This window comes from Aphelocoma coerulescens, chromosome 1A, assembly GCF_041296385.1.
Source record: "Aphelocoma coerulescens isolate FSJ_1873_10779 chromosome 1A, UR_Acoe_1.0, whole genome shotgun sequence".
Lineage (NCBI taxonomy): Eukaryota > Metazoa > Chordata > Aves > Passeriformes > Corvidae > Aphelocoma > Aphelocoma coerulescens.
This window is the reverse complement of record NC_091014.1, coordinates 69280476-69297978: the sequence shown is the minus strand read 5'-3', so window position 1 is coordinate 69297978 and position 17503 is coordinate 69280476. Positions and strand designations below refer to the sequence as shown.

Here is a 17503-nt window from a genome sequence, read left to right as displayed (position 1 = left end):
CTTCTGCTCCACATGTATTTGAGGTTTCCCTGTAAGGTCTGCCTTATAGATTGTTCCACGCAGATCCTGCTTCTCCGAGCCTGCCTTTGATGCTAATCAGCATCAAAGCTGTCTGAGAAGAGCTCCAGAAATGCTGCAGGAGGAAGTCATGCTCTGGGTTTTCAACTCCTTTCACTTGCTAGTTTTGCCTGCAGAAATTGCAATTGGCCACATACATACACTCATTCCTTCTTTGACCAGAGCCAAACTCTCACCTCAGCAGCTTCCTGCAGTCGTGAAACCTGTAATCTAATTACACACCCTCTGAGAAAATGGTTCCTTTCATCAGTTGTGAATAGGCTATTTTTTGGTCTCATTGTCTCCTTTTCCCAATATTTTTAGACAGAATCCCATTCTGAGCAAATAACTTAAAAGCCCCAGATCAACTCATCGCTTACAATATATACACAGACTGAAGACAGATTTCCCTCTTTCTCCTCTGGGGCTTTTCTTTTTCATTGGCAAATTCAACACTGACATTTAGTTTCTCCTGGCAGAATCTGCTGTCTGCTGGGTGAATTGTGCTCGTACAATCTGGTCTTCATAAGAGCTTTTTTCTCTCTCTTTTTTTTTTTTTTTTTTTTTTTTTTTTGGTTTCCTATTAATTCAATACTTGGCTGACTAAACAGAGTCGAAGCAGGTACCTGGCACAGGATGGACTGATCTCACTTCTACGTACTCTGCTTTTAGAATTCAAGACATCTCTGTCATCAGAGCTTAGGCTTGCCTTTTTGTTTTATTATTTTTTTTTATATATATATCTAAAAGAATTAAAGCCTAGAAAATTTAGTTCCTGGTATGACAGCAAATAATCAGGCAAAGCTGGTTCTGCTGTTTGGGTAGATGAGCATGATCTCCAAAACACCTCAGAGGTCACTGTAACTTCCTTGTGTAATAGATGAGTTTTCTAACAGGTTCTACCCACAAGAGTTGCCAGAAGACCTGCAGTTTCCAGTAAGAATCAGAGATCTTTTGTCTCCAAGGAAGGTCAGGGCAAAGAGATTTGACACCAAAATCTTCTCAGGTCTCCAAAGGAGCTTTTTTTTTATTTTACTCATGGCAAAAGCTGTTAAAACCATGTACTAAAGTACTAAGGGCACATATCCATGAGACACCAGTGGCAGACACCCAACTTGCTGCATAATTCCATTTAAAAGTTACTATGAATATCGATCGAGCTGTGTTCCTATAGCTCCAAGAGTCCAAGACTATTTGAATGGCCCTTCCAGGATGTGCATTGAAATGTCCAAAATGGCACTAAGAGTTAAGAGGGATAAGCTTCCATTATAAGGTAAATTCAGGTGTGAACTTACAGCAACTCTGGTGCACATGTGGCAGCTTGTTTGGCTGTCCATACCTTAAATTATTGAAGATCAGTCTAGTTAAGTGAAGGACTTTCCCAAAAAAGCAAAGACAAGCTGCATCCTTTATACAGAATCAGCAGCCACCATGGCTTTGTACAATGATCTAAAAAGCTCATTTACAAACAAACTAGAAGATTGTATCTTAATTCAATGTAACTCTTAAAAAAAGGGTTTTTAAAAATAAGTTATTTTAGTTAGAATAATGATTTAGTTTTAATAATAAGTTACTTTAGTTAGAAGAATGAGTTAGTTACTCATTCAAGTACACTGCTACTCCCCTTTTTGACCTCTGCAAATCCTAAGGTCTGGATGGAATATTCTTCGGGGTTATGCGACACAAAACAGCTTATTTTCAAGTTGGATTTCTTAAGAGGAAAGGAGGAGAGGAAAAAGGAATTGACCATCTGTGACAACAGAAAAGAGAACCTCTACGGATTTACTTCTTTTTAGAAATCAAGATGCAAGGGCTGGAGGAGATCTTTGTAGTCCCCAAACCTGGTCCTAGTCCCCAACACATGGAATAAAGGGTATTACAGCAGCTGAAAGAACAGGGGAGAACAGAAGGACAGAGCACAAGGATGAGAACAGCAGGCAGGCAGGTGATAGTGACAGATTCGTTCCATGGGAAGTAGGAATGTAACTTTGTACAGAAAGGACAGCATGTATCTTAAAATGAAGAAACAATGGTGCAGGACATCACTGAAGGAATAACCAAATCCTGGTCTCACCATGGCTGGAATGGGGGTTGTGACCAAACAGTTTTTGCTGTTCCCCAAAAACACATCTAATGATAAAAGCCATTGGTAATCCTGCACATTAACAGAGAGAGAGAACATGGATAAATAGAGACAAAACTCTAATTTTCTCATTTCAAATGGAAAAAAAAAAATGGCCTACGGATGCATTTTGTTATGAATAAAGATCTGTGGAATGCCAGTCCAGACAGAAACATTTCTGAGCGGTGTACATTGCTGAGACACTGTAACTTTGAAGAAATATGTCAGAGAACAAATTCTACCAATAATGTTAGAGACGAGAGGTTCCTGTCAGGGCTTCCTGACGGGTTTTTTTCACGCTTGTGGAGCCAGCAAAAGGAGATGTGGTCTTTGAACTGGGTTTGGAAGGTACTTGAGGAAATGACAGACTGTTCAGAAAAGTAACCTTAGCTAGAATGCTCATGGCTCAATCCACCTAAACTCAGGAGACTGGGAAACCAACAAAAACTATAAATAATAAAGGACAAAACTCAATGAACTTAGGGCAACAGTGACACAAATTGGTGTGAGAATTTCTAGGATTTGAATGTGGAGGAAACTTAGACTATCTTAGAATTAAGGGACACAAATTTATCTGGAAAACTTGTATCCGACTGGTGTTTGAAGAAGGATTTCACAGCTAATCCGATCTCAAAACAGGATTGCAAAAATAATGAGATCCTCCTAATATGGGAAAAGGATATATTTTCAGAAAAGATCTGTCAAGGAAAACTCAGTCTTACAGCTGCAGATTTGTAAGGCTACCATGACAATTGCCCAGCCAACTTCTTCCAGAAAATTCAACTGTCTTAAAGTGAATTGAGTGAATTAAGCCCTTAAGTGGCAAAGGGCTCCTCAGGCATATAAATGGAACAGAGGAAAGGGAAAGTAAGTATAAAACAGAACAAGAACTTTGCCATATTTTTCAGTAAGCACAGTTGCACAGCCTGCAGTGCCAAAAGCAGGAGGGGGAATGGAGCACAAACGCAGACTGTAAAGCACGTGCACGTATTTTCTAAATTTGCACGTTTGCTGTGCTCGTCCTTTCCATGTGGTGTATTGGATCCAGCAGTGGGTTAAAGCCTTGTCTTGGGCAGAGACACAAGAAGTTTGGAGATACTCGGATCTCCTTGTTTTTCTTGGAATGGGACAAATCTTCAGGACTGCATAGCACATAACCTGACAGAAAACACTCCTCTTCAGAGACAGAGGCAGCACCATCCATTTGGCATTAACTTTCAACAGTGTGTCCCTAGAGCATGGATGAAAGGAGTCCCCTGAAAAACAAGGAGGAGGAGAAGCAGAGAGGAGCTAAACAAGCTCAGGCAGAGAGCCTGACACTGTGAAGGTTTTCAAGGCTGAAGCACAAAGACCTTTCCAAGACAGTTTCTCACCTGGGAACTCTGCTTCTTTACCAGATGACCAGCAAATATAAATCCATAGGAAAAAAGTTATCTGGCCCATCTACAACATCATTCTGATCTGTCTTGAGAGAATCTGCACCAATTTGGGTGTCTCCAGTGGGGCCATGGAAGTAACACACTGTTGTATGGCTGGGGGCAAGAGAAAGATGTGTCTCTGTCACAAATGCAAAATAGGGATTTCCATGTTGGAGGTGGAAGCAAAAACATTCCCGTGCTGTAGTGAGAGGATTAGCTTTTGGACTGATCTCTTCAATTATTTTCATGAATGGTCTTGGCACAATAATAGGAATGCACAGGAACACATTCATCAAACTTTTTGATGAGAATTTGGGATATTGCCAGTGCAGCAAAGGATCAAACTGTCATACATTAGGAACTGAACTATTAGAATAAAAGAAGTGTAGTAGGTCATGCACTTATGAACTAACAATAACAGTTTCTGGAAAAAGCTGGGCATTCTGCAGTTGGAAAAGTTCAGGGGAAAAAAAGCTCAGGGAAGCTTGAAAATGCTGGTCAGTACAGAATGATTAGAGTCAGGGTGTGAGGCAGCTATGAAAAAGATTGGTGTAATCCCTTGATAACTATTTCCACTCAAAACAGGAAAGTGTTCATATCACCAGAGATGGCAGGAACAACTTTTCCTGGAAAACTTTGAACTGTTCTATTCACTCATGCCTAAAACAGAGGAATTCAAAGTGGGACAAACATACAGACTCTTCAGTGATGCAGATTTCATGTCATGGTGAACTGAGTCCCATTTGGTCTCGCACATTTCTTGTGTTCATGCAGCCGTGTGGCAAACCACAAGAGAGGAAAAAACCTTTAGAGGCAGAGATTACCCTCGTAAGATTTGAGGATGCAGTTCTTTTAGAACAGGTGATACTTGAAAGTCATGTTATTTATTTCCTTTTTAGGACTTTAAATACAAACATGGATTTTTATGGATATTTAGCTCTCATTATTTTAGTAGAAACTTCAGGAGTTCAAACTGCCATTTTTCCAAACCTGCTCAGCAGTTAAAACCATGGGCTATCCAAGAGCTGAAACACCGTCAAGAAACTGAAACCAGCTGGGTTTCCAGAGGTGCCCTGTATCTCCCAGGTTTTGTCTTTAGATGGAGATGGAGGACTGGAAAGGACTGACACTCTGGTCACCTCGGATAGCTGGGTTAAGAGTGCCTTTATGAAAATTGGACTTTTTGTTACTACTACAGCCACAGTGGGAACTCGTGGATACCACTTTTTTAACAAAATTGGTGCTTTCATGGATCATCTGGGTTAATAAAAGCATCAATAGTCCTTAGGCAAGGCTCACATGATGTCTTGTCTTCAAATGACATAGTCTTAAAATGACGCAGAGTAACACGTGCACAGATCACAGGCACCGGGGAGGCTGAGCACCACAGCAGAGAACAGGGCAGGGAGACCTTGTCCTTACAGAAGAAAGGCGAGGATTTCTGCCAGGGCTTTTTTAGTTGTCTTCAGAAAAAGTGTAGAAAACTGATGCCCAGATTCCTGTAAGGAATTATGTGTTTCAAACCCTTTGGTTGGCCCAAGCTGTCAAGTCAAGGCCTGTTCAGGCTGGATTCACACACCCCAGATCTGCCTCCCCATGAAGACCTAATCAGGAGTCATTGCTGTCTTTGAAAACACAGATCTGTTTGGGGGGAGTCCTTCTTTCATAAAACACGATGGTGTTTGAAGGGTTGAGCAAGAATTGGCAGGTTTGGGATAGGTGCCCCTTCAACCCACTGCTTTGGAGAAGAGTTGGGCACTGCCTCCCTCCATGCAAGAACAAGGGGGCATGAAATGAAACAAAATAATGAAATGAAATGAAATGAAATGAAATGAAATGAAATGAAATAATTAAATGAACTGGAATGATGTGTTTGCAGCACAGAAAGAGCACTCCAGGTCACACCCAGAGTGGGACTCATTGCCACAACTCACTCTTGGGGCCAGAATTTAGCACAGGTTCAAAAGGTGATTTGACAAAGGCATGGAAGAGAGCTCCAGGAAGAGCTTTGCTTCCAAAAGCTTGTCTTTCTTGGGAAATTCCCTGGGACATATTGCTGCAGGCTGGGAAAATGCTGTGGGGAATTTCACTGCCTGTTTGCCATGCACTGACTGTCTCCTCCAGGCACCTGTTTGGGGACAGGTCAGTGGCCTATTTGAATCTTTGATGTGACCTAGAACTACCCTTCCCATGTCCCTTCAGAGCATAATTAAACTAACTCATCACAAAGAAAACAGTAAACTCTCTTTCTCGCTCTTATCTTAAACTCCTTTTCCTTCCTCGAAAAAAATCAGTCTGTATGGATGAATACGAACTTCAGGCAACCAATAACATCAACAAGTTGATAAAAAACTTATAATAACAATTCATATGAATAAATCAGTCACTTCTAATGATGTCTAAATTCTTCAAGGAGATCCACAGCTGCAAAAATTTAGACACATTTTCCCCCGTAAAAGTAGGTTCCTACAGGCAGTCTCCTAATTCCAATATTTAAGCATATGCCTTTTATTCAGAGGCAGCAAGAACCCAACTGTTTCTATTTTTTCCTTTTCTTCTGTGCAGTAACTGGTCAGTTGCAATCTGTATTAATAAAGTCTGCTCTGTACTAAAAGGTCTGGATGATTCTTGTTCCCTTAAGGATATCCTGTAGTTAAATAAATGGCTTATGTTCCTCAAAATAGGACAACATAGAGATGTAAAAGTCTGGGTGATAATTTCTAACCTGGAGCAGGAAAAAAAGAAAGAATAGTAGTTAGATTGCAGAAAAAAGTTAGATGTCTTTTTTCCCCTCAAACCTGTTGATGACTCAGCTGTTTTCCTCTCAAGTTATGAAATAAAGCTGTTGCTTTAACACTGATTAGTTGTGTACAACTGGATCTCTTTAGCCAGATTGCCTGTGTGAATGTATTCATGGAAAATAAACCACTCCTACAGATGAAATATATGTTTATAGGCTTGATTTTATCTTCATGCTTCATAAATAGCATACCATGTGGACAAGCACTGACAAGATAAAACAAGTGTCCCTAAAAAGGTTTGGCCTGGGAAAAGTCTGCTTCTGAATTTCAAAGCTACTTCCAGTCAGGGCACTGGACACAGATGCAGCACCAGCCACACTTCCCAGACCACCACTGACCAACCATGAAAACTGAAATTCTAAGACAGTGCAACTCCAGTGTGAGCACTCGAGCAAATGCTCACTGCAAATGCTGACAGCAAGCTGGAGATGCCAGCTCTTGGGTAACTACTGAAAGTCTGGCTGCAGACTTTCAAAACATAAGCAGAGACCATATGAAAATGCAGCCCAATTTATGGGTTTTCAATGCTTGGAATGGTAGCTCTCTATATGAACATCAGCAGTGAGCAGCTGGAATGTCCTTCTCTTCAGAGACACTTCGGAGGGGCAGTGATGTAGAGAATAAAGAAAACCAGTCTGCCTTGCTTATAGATGCTCTGTTAATTTTTTCCCCTGCTTGTTTGTGTATTTCCTACTTTCAGGCTGTAACTTGTAAGCACCAAACTGCTCTGAGATATGGACTTTGAGCTGCAGTAGTTACCCTGCATTTGGTGCTCCATTCAATGTCTCTGCCATTTATTGCAGCATCCAGTGGAGATTTCTGTGCAGCACCTGCAATCCAGGCTGGCAAAAGCCTCGGGTGCTGGACTACGTTGGGGTATGTCGGCTTTTGAGACAAAACTTCAGGAGGAAACACTCCGGAGTGGGTGTCTCCTCTGAAGGGAAAAGGGCCTCCCCTTTTTCTCTGTCAATGGGACAAATGGGTCATAAGAAGTGAAAGTGGGAAAAACCCCCAAACTCTTTATTAACACACAAACAAAACAGGGTAAAACAGGATAAAAAAACCCCCTCAAAATACAACAAATTCTCGGAGAGGGAACAGACCCCCGGGTTCAGACCAGCCGGGGCCACCCCGCGGGCCTGCCGGGGCCACCCTCGCAGGCTCCCCGGACGGGCGAGGAGGGAAGGGAGGCAGTGAGGCCAGGGGAAGGAAAGGGGAAAAAGAACAAGAAAAAAAAACCATGAAAAAAAAACCACCAAGAAAAAAAAAACTCTGCCATGTTAAAGGCAGAGCGTCCTTGGGCACCGAGCAGATGGCTAAGGAATAAAAAAACTTCACAACGCCACCCCAGGAGAGGAAGCAGAGCCCACACGTTTTCTAAAAGGGTTTTCTCGTAGCACAGAGAACACTTTGAGCCCTTCTTGTGGTCGCTGCTGCAGGTATTCAGCATGGCAGGGTGAGCCCGGGCCTGCCTGAGACCAGCTAGAGCACTGCTGTCCAAACAATAGGCACAGTAATGCTGGAGATCAGATCCATCACCCGGTGCTGGGACAGCCCAGCCCTGCTTGGACACGGACACCACGCAGGTTGCTGAAATCTGAGAAGAAACATCTGGCTCGCAAGCCTTCCCTCACTCTTTTCTACAGTGAAAGAAACCCCCAGCCACTCCAAACCCACACCCCTTCAGCAGCCTACGAAGTGTCCGATAATTGTCTGCCTTTTCAAAATTAGCGAAGTACCGCTTGGTTGTGATAAAGCTCATTTCAAACCTGCTCCTCAGGAAATGCCACTACTAAATTCCAGGCAATTCTTCAGGTGAACTCACTTAGCAACACATTTGTTCTCACTTAGAGAAACACATTTGTTCCAGGTGCTTTCTTGGCAGAACCTGACATTTGTGTCTGTTTATTCTTCCCTCTGTCTCCCAAACTCCCTGTGGGTTTTGCTGTTCTGTAATTGTCCAGGTTGTCCTGTCTCCTCCGCATGTAAGAGATGGCTGGGGAGGGAAGGAGCTTTAATGAAAGGAGCATGGATCAGAGCCACAAAATGAATCTAAATAGGGCCCTTGTTGTCTTATTTTGCAGCTGACCCACATGCATCATAAAACACACTCCTCCATAATCCCATTAAAAATATTTTGAGTCTCAAATACTCCACCTGTTTTAAATGGAATTAATTCCTTTGTCTGTGTGCTTTGTTTATTAATTAACATTGTGCAGGGAACTAGATAAAGCAAAAAGGACAATGTGATATGTTCTTCCAAGTCTTGCAGTCTCAGTAGACGGGCAAAGAGCAGAAACAAATAAAATAAAATGCTGGAAATTATGGTCAGAGCTTCCAAAGTAACTTAGACACCTGTGTACCTGATTTTAAAAGGAAAACTGTATTGTATTCGGTCATTTTCTAGGAGTGGGGATGGGATGACTGGCAAGTGCTGAAAATTAGGTGCCTATAGGAAGTCTTGAGCACAACCACTAAAAACAAATGTGCCCAAAACACCTGACTGCTTTTAAAAGCTTGATATTGGAATTTTTAATTTCTTTCTACATAGCTTGAGCTTCTTTTACCAGTTTGATAGGTGTTCATTGTATTTTTATTAGATGGGCTGGGATCTGTGGAGCTCTTAAGAGAAATAAGCATCATGCAGAAGCAGTTTTTATTAAACATTAGCTTCCTCTCAACCAAAAGTGAATATTAAAAAAGTTTACAGGCTGTTTTTTTTTTCCACCTCTGAGTTGGAAGAGACCTTTGGCAGTGGCCAAAGAGTCCAATAAAAAGGGACTTGCCACAGAACACAAAAGAAAACCAAGAGAGAAATCCAGAGAGGAGAATAATATGGTTTTATCAATAATGAGAGTAGGATTTTATATTTGGGATCTCGAAGCCTGACCCACTGGCTTTGCCTCTTATCTGCTGTACGTTTTATTGTACCTCTTACCTTACTTACCACTGACTCACTTCAGTGCAACCTCTCTCTCCAGGTTACAGTTGTATCAGATTAGGACATCTGCTTGATATTCATAGCAAGGTTTTATTAATAAAGTGCTTTCCTGAGTGGAACTCAAGTCAACAAGGTAATTGTATCTAGAAAGAAAATACTGTGTTTCTTCCTTCTGTTACTAATTTAGTTAATTCGTACTGTGGACAGAACCTGATGTGTGAAAACCCCTTTCCTCCCACAGTTTTGCACGACTGATGAAGGCAGAGCTTTGCTTTAAAAAAGAAGCAATAATACAAATCCCTTTTCAGGCTTTCATCTCTCAGAGCACTGTAAAAACACATCCCATCTACTCCTTTAAAAGGGAGATGTGACTATCCTGTCCTACGTAAAAACTGGAAAACCACAGGACCATTTTAGAACACGGGCCCTTTCTAATGACATTTTTTTCTTTGCTTATTTTAGAAATCCTGTAAAAACAAACCAAACAAACAAACCACAAAACCCCCCAGCCAAAACAAACCCCAAACCCCACAACAAATGGATATTTCAAGAGAGATCAATTTAGAGGAGAAGTCTACATTCCCTCTTAGCCTGCTCTTGCAGAGGCTGTGTGAGCAAACACATGCTGAGCATGCTGGAAGATCCTGGCGTTTCTAACGTTGAAGACACAGGAAGAGATGATACCCCAAAGAAACTCAAAGGAAAAAAGTCTTACAGATACCTTTGAGACTCTCACTCTGTGAAATACAACATTTAAGGAAGCACATAACCATTGGAAAAAGAGTATTTTGCAGTTTAAGTAGAAACTGTTCAATGCCGTGAAAGAAGTCCTATGATCATTGCAGTCAATAATGGTTTGCAGCTTCACAGAACGGTTGTCTCCTTAATCCTGTACTAGGAAGCTGATTTTCAGGGCTAGGACCACACAGGAATGTGCTCTGTGACTAACTGTCTACAGGCAAGCCAGAGACTCTTCTTCAAAAATCTGGATTCCTAAACTAAATAATCAGAGCTGTCTGCCTGTAAAAATGGTTTGCTTTCCTGAAGGGCTGACCAGTCAGAAGTTCCTGCTAATGTTTTAAAAGCCCAGGCCTTCTTCCTTTAGCAACCTTGATGTAAAATTAGAAAGCTAACTTTAGACACCAGGCTTAGGAAATGCTGGTGGCCTGTAAATGTGATTACAGGTCAGACAGTGCAATTAAAGTTCCCAGGAAGTAATCAGTATTTAATCTCTCTCTCTCTCTCTCTCGATATACTCACACACCCATATATCCCTGACTTCCACCCCCAGCCCTGGGACCATGAAACCCATCTGTCTTCCCTTAACTCTGGCCCATTCTTTCTGAATGAAGTGACCTACCTAAGCACACTTCCTGCTGATGTACTTGCCTTGAAATTGGAAAATAAATGGTATGTGCTGCTATTGTGCCCATCCTTAGTTACCTCACTGAGAAGTTCCCCACCCATCTTGGCACTGTCTTTTTGAGACGGAAGCACAAAATTGTGACCACATAGGGTAAAGGTGGTGCCCCAACAAAGCCACAAGGACTCTAAATTTAAGCCTGCCATAAAAGCTTTGAAAATGATGACACACAAAGAAGGAGAAACTATGGGGAATGAAACACCTTAATTTTGAAAAACCACAATGATCCACCCAGCACTTTTAGAGCTTTCAGCTCTGAGGCATGAATTAACCACAGGCAGAGTTTTTAACCTACCAAACACAGGCACTCATTCTTCGCAACTTTGCAGCTGCTTAAAATGGGATGGATGTGTCTTACAGACTTAAAAAGACAACTCTCAACATGTCTGTGTCTGTTTAAAGAAACCAACAACACACACTCACAGTCCAGTAGGCTGGGATTCCCAGAGATGAACTGGTGACCCCTCATTTTGGAATGGAAAATTCAGGATATTGTACTTGTACCTGGCTTTAAAAGTCCAGGGCATCCTTGTTCTGCAAAAAAAGTGCTCTGCACTACTTCATCTTGAGCTTGGGTCACCCCCAAAAAGGCATCTGAAGTAAGCAGTGTGAAAATTTTGGTCTGGAATTTGTGATTTCAAAACTCTTGTGGGCTGGCCATGTTCCATCCACATAAAGGTGCTGACATTGTATTTAACTGTGACCATAATTAAATCTATTTATTGCATCATTCGGTATTAATTGGTATTAATTAGTTAATTACTGTTATTAATTAGGTGCTTGCTGGGCTTCACTTTCATTTGAATAACACTCTTTAGTGGACATGGAATGGTGTGAGGTGTCTTCTCAAACATGACACTATCCAGAGCCAGTGGTGAGTGGAAAACTCTTCTGTGCATTAAGCTAAGCCCTTCCCTGAATCAGGGGAATGCTGATGAGTGTTTCCCCTGAAGGTATGTTTTGGGGGAAACCCTGAGTGCTGCTGAATGTGAATATCAAATTAAATTGAAAACAAACCCTGCCCCCTGGGACCTACTGCCCCTCAAAGCCCAATCAGTGCTTTTCTTGGAGTGATGCTGTGTTTTAAGGTTTGGGTTTGTTTTTTTGGATTTTCTTTGCACGTGCTCAAAAGACAGGGTGAAATTATAGGAATACAGGGATGGAGGAAATTCGAACAGAAATAAAACATGTGACAGGGCCAAGGCACAGTTTATAGCCTTCTGCAGGTTACTGCACTTGCTCTCTCAGCCAGAATTTGCCAAGAACCCTAAGGTGTGTCTTTCCTGAAAAAATTTAGTAAGAGTCTACTGCCCAGAGCTGTAAGACGGATTTAAAAAACAGAGCCTGGAATTGCCCTGAAATTTCTTGTCAACATTAAATCTGTGTCCCTCGGAACTCTGAATTCCAAATTTGAGGTGATTCCAGTAGCATTGCCAGAAGAGCAGCTTCAGACTGAGATCAAGGTTTTACTGAATCAAACATGGGAAGCTCCAGTTCGATAGTTTTAAAGATTTTTTTCTGTGTGCACTTGTATACATGCATGTGCAAGCAAGTGTTTTAAAGCAGATGATATCCAGAAACCACATTTACTAGGGGCACATGATGTTTCCCCATCAGTCACTCTGACAACAAACTCAGGACTTCCAATCCATTACAATCTCAAGACATCACCAATTCACTTAAACTACTTTAAAATGCACAGTAAAATAATGTTTTTTGTAGAAATGAGAAGTTGGGGATATGATGCAGCAGTGGAAAAGGTTGAAGGAGTCTTGTGGTTGCAATTAGCCCACTGCACTTAATGGAATCTGTCAAACTGTAGAGGAGAAAGTGAGTCCAACCCTGCCGGAGCCAGAGATACACTTCTGAAAAAATGGACAGGAGCATTCTTCTTACTGGGAACTCATTGCTTGAGATAGCAAAGATGAAGGGTTATTTTGCTTCCTTTCAAATTTGGGCCACTGTTGCTTCTCTAAGGAATGGCTCCCCAGGAGAGGCTGGTGACAGTGGGTGTCACAGAGAGGCAAAGCCACCATGCCTTCCATGGGAGTGCAGTTTGTCTCTGCCCACTGCTCTGCCTCGAGGGCTCCCTTCCCAGGAGGAGGAAAGAAGGAGCTACAGGAGGGCAGAATGCCTGGCCTTAAAAGGAGATTTCCAGGATGGAAATGTTGTGCACAGCCTGACTTTTCTGGTTGCTAAATGAAGGGGAAAATATACAAACAGGCAAGCACACTCACACAGATGTTCTGCAGGGAACCTTTACACACTCCTCTCCTCTGGAAACATATTACCACTCTTCCCCTTTCACTTACAGAAAAGTCCTCATTTTTATGATTTCAATAAAGAATTATATTCTGAGACCAAACTGCTGAGTCCTCTCTGGTAAGGGGGGGCTAAATCTTCTCCATCATGCTGTGGATGGACTGTTTTTCCTCTGTGCACTTTCTAAATGCGGGGTGTACCATTAAGAGGCCTGTCTGCAGACAGAAGGGCAATAATCTGACTGGAGCCAGTCAGTCCATGACCTCAAGTGCACCATTTGAAAACTACACCTCAAGCCTTGCCCTCATTCTTACTCCACCCTCTGCAGAGCAAATCACACCACTCCAGTTTCATAACTCTGGGAGGCTACTCACCCACTCTGGTTATAATGCTGTCAGCAGCTTTTGGGAGAACCCAGCTAGATAGGAACAGCTTTAAGACAAAAATCTTTCTTCTGACTTTTCTTTTAGTAATACCTTGAGTGCTCCTTGCTGTTCACATCGCCCTTTCCTAGCTTGCCAGCATGTCTGAATGAGTTTGCATGGTGTTTATAAAGAACAGCATTATGACTAACATACTTTCACAGGTCACAGAACAACTTATATCAATCCAGCTAATTAGCTCTTTTCTGTGGTATTTTTTTTGTACATGAAATATTTATTCAGTTTTCTTATCTACTGGAATTTGTGATGTGCAGACAAAGGCATACCACAAAGCAATTCGTTACGAAAACCACAAGACACTGATCTTTATTTGTTCACAAAAACAGTCAAAATGAATTTATCCTAAGGGATAAAAGAGGCAGGGAGAGCAAACTGAAAGATGAAGATAAGGCAGTCTGAAAGACGACGGAGCAAAGCTTTGCCCAACATCTAGATCTGGCACCTCACCCTACAGACAGTCAGCTGAATTTTTCTACTTTCAGCCACTTTTTTTTGTGTTTTAGGCTGACTCCTGTCCAGTTCCTACCAGCTCAGAGAAGCCAGAGCCTGCCTGGTGACACAGCTCCTCCTGTCAGGTACATCTCTGTGGGGTTGGAGGGGCTTTGCTGTGTCATAGCCCCTCAAGATGTTGGCAGGGGGTCAGGAATCAGGGAATGTAACCCGTGGCAGGACCATGGAGCTGGCAGGTCATCCAGCTCATCCTTTGCCCAAGGCAGGTCTCCTGCAGCCCTGTCCTTCCTGGTACATGCTTTCCAAGCCTATCCTTAAAGGTCTCTACAACTCTCCAGATAATCTAATCCAGGTCTTCATTTTTCTCTGCCTTTAGAAAGTGAAGAGTACTTTAACTGCATATTTCTTGCTCCAGTTTATCTTATCTACCATGCAAATGGAGCATGGAGCATCCCTTCTCTCCTTTTAGCTGTCTTTTATGTACTTGTGGGATCATGCTCCTCCTTCAGTCTTCCGTTTTCAGACTAAATTACCAGAGATGAGTCACTTTTCTTTGTAGGCCATTTCTCTAAAACCTTTGATCATACCCTCTACTCTCCTCTTGCTTCCTCCAGTACGACAAACTACTACACCAAGGACATCACCTGACCCCTTATCTAAAGGTTTATGAATGCCAGGAGAAATAAAGAGGAAGATTTTACTAGTCCCAGACTTTCCTCAAAATAGTTTTTTTTACCTTTCCTTGCAGACAGGACTTCTACTGCTTTTGAAAAACCTTTTGCCAGAAGGTCTGATGCTGCATCCAGATCTTGCAAATAAGACTTTATTATTTTGTTCTTCCTCTGGTTTGCCATTTATCTCAGTGGAATTTCCACCTGCTTCTTCCAGGTGCTGCCAGCACAGATTCATAGGAGTTCTATTAACTTTAAAAGTGCAAGTTAACGTCATTCTAAAAAGCCTCTTGTTTTCATCTTACTGCCATCAGCCCAAAAAAAGCAGCAGTCCTCTTTTCAGCAGCCCATTAAAACTTATTAAAATACATGCCTGAAAAAATAGGTAAATTAACTCCACAAACCTAACCTGCTGTGACAGTGTCCTTCCTTCCTTCCTTCCTTCCTTCCTTCCTTCCTTCCTTCCTTCCTTCCTTCCTTCCTTCCTTCCTTCCTTCCTTCCTTCCTTCCTTCCTTCCTTCCTTCCTTCCTTCCTTCCTTCCTTCCTTCCTTCCTTCCTTCCTTCCTTCCTTCCTTCCTTCCTTCCTTCCTTCCTTCCTTCCTTCCTTCCTTCCTTCCTTCCTTCCTTCCTTCCTTCCTTCCTTCCTTCCTTCCTTCCTTCCTTCCTCCCTCCCTCCCTCCCTCCCTCCCTCCCTCCTTCCCTTCCTCCCTCCCTCCCTCCCTTCCTTCCTTCCTCCTTCCCTGCCTTCCTTCCTCCCTCCCTTCCTCCCTTCCTCCCTCCCTTCCTCCCTTCCTCCCTTCCCTTCCCTCCCTTCCCTCCCTTCCTTCCCTCCCTCCCTCCCTTCCTCTCTTCCTTCTTTTTTTCCTTTACAATAGCTCAATGAGGAAAATTAATGCTCCAGACTTATCTTGAGGCAAAGCTTTACTGCTAAACCCAGCCAATACAGGCTAAATGTTTTTAAGTAACCTTACTCTCTTTACTTTTCTCACATATAGACAGGCACTGCCTATGGGTCACCCAGCAGGACATTTACAAAAAAGCAGCTTGTATGTCTCTAGTTTGCAAAGGACAAATAAGAACCACTGATTCCCTAAGCAGCATTTCTGATAAGAGTAGCTGATTAAGTGAAATGCAGATGGAATAACAGACTGCCATCTGCCTTCCTGTTTTAATTTTTGTGGTAAATTCTGAGAGCCTGTATCTCTCATTTATGCATATACACACTCATGAATCTTAGCTGCAGGGCAAATGGGGAGTACATGAGCATTATTAATTTGATTAAAAAAAAACCAAAACAAAACATGAAAAAAAATTCCTTGTGTTATTTTTGAAGGGACCTTTATCTTTTGTTTGAACTTCAAACAGAGCTAATGCCAAGTAACCCAACCTTAATTTACCATGAAAGGCACTAATATCCAGTCCTTCACAGAAATGATCCACAATCAGCATTCCCTGCAGGATCTTTGCCACAGTCAGTGGAGATTTTTTGTTGCTGTTTCCTACTTCTGAATGTGCTTTACAATCAATTATTCATCCCGTGTCCTCTACCTCCAGAGCCTTTCATCATTATCTCTGAAAAGGGAATCAGGATGAAAACCATAATTGCTGCAATTTCATTAATTTATGACTGTCATTCCCTTCTGTGACTTGACCAAAAGAGCACCTCACTCATCGCTGGATTGCTCAGACCATTTGTAACTTCTAAAAAATTATTGCTACCTAACAGTGCCCTGTTAAGTTCAGGTTTATCAGGAAAGGGGAAAAAGAGCCCAGGGCGGCCCCTGGGTTTAGTCCCAGCACTGGTGCAAAAGCTGCCAGGTGGTGACTCTTGGTCATGCTGTTGTCCAGCTTCCCACCTGCACTGAATTTAGCTCCTTCATCAGCTCTGGTCTGGACTAGGAACCTTCCTCTGGGAATAGCTGGGATCTGGGGAGCAGGGAATCAACTGTCCACAACTGAATCATGACAGATCTGTTTGGTCTCCCTTTATCCCCATCACTGCCTGTGCTCTGGTTTGCAGAACTGCATAGCTACCTCTTAGCTGTAAACAAGAGGAAGCCTTCTTGTGGAAAGAAATAATATGAAGAATATTCTATCTTATATTTCAAAATATTTCAATCTTAACATTTCAAAATTATGGAGACTAATTTTTTTTTTTTTTAATGCCTGAAGTATAGTGTACTGAGATCCTTTGGCCAGAAGATAACAAATTTTATTAAAAACAGAAAGAAAAATGTGTCTATTGATGTAATTTTAAAGCTAAGAAGTGATTTGACACAGCAATAGGGAATCTTTGACAGTTACACCAATTTCCCCATTAAAAGGAGAAAAAGACCACAACTGAAAGCCATGCAAGCTCCTCGTGCAATGGCACCCAGCAAAGTGCCAGCTGAGGATGAGTAAGAAGTCTGGAGCTGGATGGAATGCCAAGTACAAGCTCAGTTGAGGGGAAAGAACATCTCTCCTTCTGCAAGAGAGCAAAAGCCCATTATGGCTTTTCATCTTCAACTCCCCAGTGTACCCTCGACTACAGACCAAACTGCACAATTTTTGATTGGATGGCAAATTCAGCAGCTCCTGTCTCAGGCTGTTCCCTTTGCTGTGTCCAGTGCACAAAGGTCTGCCCTGGCCACTGCTGTGGGTGGGTGTAGCCTGGTGACAAGATGAGGAAAGGAGGCTCGGGCTTGCAGTGCTGTTTAAACACCAGCTTTAACTGTATCTGGTTGCTGAGATGCACAATGCTCTTAAAAACTGGAAACAGAGACTGGCTGCTCAAACAGGAGCTGCAGGAGCCTGCTGACAATTTCATCTGGTGACAGCAGCTGGTTTCAAAGCAGATTAGTCACTGCTATTGAAAATATTAATTAAGGACTCGCTCTTTCTGCCTGCAGATCACAAAGGTTTACTGGTGGTC

General features: G+C 42.2%; 1 protein-coding gene across 1 annotated transcript in view; it reads right to left on the bottom strand.

Moving 5' to 3' along the window:
- The window catches only part of LOC138104308 (potassium voltage-gated channel subfamily KQT member 1-like), a 442109-nt gene that overhangs the window by 93851 nt on the left and 330755 nt on the right, over positions 1-17503 (bottom strand). The window lies entirely within an intron of this gene.